The sequence below is a fragment of the Alligator sinensis genome, unplaced genomic scaffold (genome assembly GCF_000455745.1).
Source record: "Alligator sinensis unplaced genomic scaffold, ASM45574v1 scaffold768_3, whole genome shotgun sequence".
Taxonomy (NCBI): Eukaryota; Metazoa; Chordata; order Crocodylia; family Alligatoridae; genus Alligator; species Alligator sinensis.
The window spans coordinates 1081061-1085230 of NW_005842135.1; the positions used below are offsets into that span (position 1 = coordinate 1081061).

The window sequence follows — 4170 nt, forward strand, 5'->3', positions numbered from 1 at the left end:
CGCCAGATTTCTCCCAGTTCAGTTTTCCCCTAACTGATATCACAAGCACATCTGTTCCATGTCCCATTTTAGGAACGGTCCTGCAGACCACATGGGTTTCAGCTTTTCAAACAGAAGCTGATGAAAGAAAGGATGTCTAATGGTATATGTGTAGGAACTGCAACTGCTTTCTTTGCCTAGTCTCTCCTCTGGAAAGCTCAGGCAAGGACCTTCTTTTGGTTCAGCTCCTCCTCAGTGAAATTAAAGGGATAACAACTTCCTCACAGGTTAGATTCATTATCTTTAGTTCATAGAAACTATAAAGGGAAACACTTAAACATGCACCAATAAGTCTATTGTTTCTATAATATGAATATCTACTACCAAGTTTCAATGATATGGGTGGACTATAGGATTTGAGAGCCAGAAGTTTGGAACCACACACTGAAGGCTGATGCAGGTTTATGCTCCATATTAAATTCCATTGTTTAGCAGGGTTCAGATTTAGGATTCTGGATCAAGCTTAGCTGCTAGATAAAATTTCAGAAATTTATTTTCTGGCAGGCAACGTATCAGGCAGCACAACCTAACTTTCCGGTCTGCTTAGCTATGGAATGGCCTCCCATGGTTAGAGTGCCATATACCACAAACCTACCATGGATTAAATAACTATGGAGAGGATATATTTGGGATTGCAAAGATTTATCCAAATCTTTCTCATTCCCATTATAAGATGTGCTATGTGGACTACTAGATAAGAAAGGGAAGCTATTCTGCAATTCACACTTAAAATAATAATAATAATAATAATAATAAATAATAATAATAATAATAATAATAATTGGGGTTCACTGGCTTCTGCTAACAAATTTTCTCTCTACTCTCCATCTTACCTTGTGTCTGTCTGGGTGAAATATACAAAATTGAAGAGACTAAAGCTGTAGCTGAATATGGCTTTCATAAGATCTGCAGAAGCTCTTTAAGCAACATCCCATATTTCAGACAAGGCACAATACTTCTCATAGGAAGTGCTGACAGCAACAAGTAGAGCTGTTCCAACTCAAATGAACAATTCCAGAACAAAAGATGAGCCCAGATGCATCTGACCTCAAGCAGCTGGCTCCCATCTCATAATTCCTAGTTCTGAGATGATTTTCTGTTCATAGACCCCAAAGCATTTTACAAGCAAGGTAATCATCCTCCCTGTTTTACAAATGAGGAAACTGAGGCCCCTGTTGCTGTAGGGTTTCAGGGAGGAGAGAGAGAGAGAGACCCAGCCCAACTCTCCAAATAGGTCAGAGTGTGAATTGCAGTGGACTTTACCCCTGTTAAGATAAAATCAGCCACCTGCAAGGAGTGTCATGTGCACATTTTAGTATTGAGCAGACAACAAGAGTACCGTGCACACATTCCCTATAAAAGGGTATGTGTGGGTGGAGCCCGGGGTGGGGGGAGCAGGGTTGAGAATGCTTGAGGTGTGTGCGTGGGACTGCCTGGTGTGGGTTTGACGTGTGCATGACTGAGTGTGGTGGAGATTAACTGATGGTGTCCAACAGAGATACTGACAGCATTAAGGTGACTGGAGTCAGCGTGGGCCTCAGTGCCTAAACTGGTCAAAGGTGAAGAGCGGGAAGGAGTGTGCGGTGCTCAGTGGAAGTGTGCCGTTTAACACTCCGGTGACTCAAGGGTCTGCAGCGTCTTGCTCCCCTCCAGCGGACTCCACAGCAGAGGCAATTAGGGTTCCAGGGAGCCAACCCTTCTCCCTCTGGTGTGTTTTACACTTGTAGCAGCCCTTTGCCCCACTGTTGTAAGTACCACTCTGCTCCGCCTCCCTCCTCTCCATCTGTTCTGTATTGGTATAAGTGCCCCTGTTTAATAAGCAGAAGGTAAGCCAGTGCCAGCTCCAAGTGGACTTGTGAGGTGGACAGCCCTCAGGATCCCAGAGGCTGCAGCGGTTGGAGTTTAATAAAGATCTCCGTTCCCTTTCTTAATAAAGTTTATGCCACTCTGTACCTTGATAAGAATAGTGTAAGGAATAGACAGCTAGTATATACAGATATATTATACTTAGATGTAGACAGAATAGTATTGTTACGTGTAAAGGGTATTTTTGATAAGAGTGTGCCAGTACTGTGTTTAGTGTCGATATTACTTACCTGTTGTTTGCTATTTGTGTACTTAATAAACCATTATCATTCATTTCATTGACTATCCATGTGTGTGTCCTAATTAATCAACTCGCAGACTAATTGCTGGGTGGGCTGGTGGTGACAGATATGTCGTGTCCCATTCATTAATGGGTCCGGAGCCAAAAGACCACCCCCTATTGCAAGTTGGACTGAGGGGTCAGCCACTTAATGAGTGACCCTAATTAGGCATTAATTGTTTTCTCTCTCAACACCCCAACAGATTTTCCCCATGTTTGCCCAACAGTCACGGACATTAGGACAGTCCAGTGGCCCATTCACTGGGATGCACTACTTCATAGCAAGTTAAATACTCTTTTACTCAAAATTATGCCCCAAGTTTGGGGAAGTTCTTCTATGAACTTTACAGTCTTAGCTCAGTTATGGAGGAGTCAGGCTGCCAGTGCTGGCACACGTGGGAAGAAGGACCTGTTCTGTTCCATACCTACCCGCTACTCTTCTACAAATTAACAGCATGAAGCCACCCCTGCAACAGCACAGACTGGGAGGCCTGGTTGACTCCAAACTTTCACGGGTATCACAGCCTAGCAGATTCTCTGGACCCAGCCATCTCCTCAAAGAGTCAAAAACACTAGTGCCAAAGACTACTCCTGGACCCAGGACACCCCACGCATTTCCTATTCTGTAGTCCTTACTCCAGTGTGCAATTGTGTTTTCAGGCATCGGTATCATACTTTCACTAGATCCAAGTGCATCATTCAGGCCTGGGACCGATTCCCCCCAGCATCAAGAACACTGCAATCTTTCTGTCAAAGCCAAACCATTGAAAGCAGTTATGACGCATTGTTTAAGGCAAATTCAAACAGGCTGAACACCACCTAGTAAATCTGCCAAAAAAGTGCTTTGCCGGAGCCCTCTAACAACTTTGAGTTGCTTTGTTTCATGTATTTTAAATAAAGGTTCTGTGACTTTTTCTGCAGTGACAGCACATTATGTAATTCTGTCATGAGACAGGCTGATGGATCACTACTTGCTTGCTTTCAAGTGAGGTATTCCATGCAGTTAACAAAAACACACTATTAAACTGTTTAATATGTTGCTCTTCACAGTTTATGTTTACACTTAAGTTATTAGTACAAATACAAATCAGTCTGGTGTTTTGGGAGAGTTGGAGGTGGCTATGGACTAAAATTCACAGAAAGCATTAGGATGAGACACAGACGACACCATAAAACGATGGTTTTCACCCTGCAGTCAGTCATGTCTAGGGGTCTGTGAAAGATGACTCTGATCAAACGTATGTGAATATATCACACAATTCAAAGGGTTCTGGCAGCTCTATTCGAAATGTCCAAAGGGGTCCGTGGCTCCATTCAAAATTTTTTTAGGGGGTCTGCAAATGAAATAAGGTTGAAAACCACTGCCATAAGATGGGTGCCACTGTTCAGCCTTGTAAGAGCTAACAGAAAATCTGCCACAAAGTGATTTAAACACAAAAACAAACAAAACAAGAAATAATTGTCATTCCCCCACCCCATCCCAACTCTAAAATACAAACAATAGCTCAAGAGTTTGAAGTTTCCCAAAAGCATGGAGTTTTCCAAATATATCGAAGCCTGGACTCTTGGCCACACATCTCTCCTCTTACAGCCCAACCAAAGGGCACCTCATGGTTCGATCTGGGATTCCAGAGCCCTCTTTGAGCAAGGCACAAGCCTGCTTCTGTGCACAGTTGCCCCCATTGGTAAAAAGGGAATGATACTGGCCTACTATAAAGGCAGATTAAACTTTAATAAAAACAAATGTTTGTACGTGTCTGGAAAGCAAAAATCAAGGCCCTGTATATCAAGAATAGGGGTAGGGAGGACCTGTAGAAGGGCAGCAGGCAGAAGGTGGGGAAAAGGAGAGTCTTGAGGTTCAGACCGAAGCATGGAAGGGTACAGCTGAACAACTGAGCTGGTCACACCTTTCTTAACACAGCAGAAATAACAGTTAAACAACTTCAAGCAGCCAAAACCTGAGTTAGTGCTAGCCAGTTCCCTAC

At 43.3% G+C, this 4170-nt stretch overlaps 1 protein-coding gene and 1 long non-coding RNA gene across 2 annotated transcripts in view; both read right to left on the bottom strand.

The window, feature by feature from the left end:
* The window catches only part of SMOC1 (SPARC related modular calcium binding 1), a 210377-nt gene that overhangs the window by 166378 nt on the left and 39829 nt on the right, over positions 1-4170 (bottom strand). The gene's annotated exons all lie outside the window — the stretch shown is intronic.
* Positions 3228-4170, bottom strand: part of LOC112550527 — a 5980-nt gene continuing 5037 nt past the window's right edge. Inside the window, exon 3 of the long non-coding RNA XR_003094422.1 lies at positions 3228-3519. This is a non-coding gene — a long non-coding RNA (uncharacterized LOC112550527). The remainder of the gene's footprint in view (positions 3520-4170) is intronic.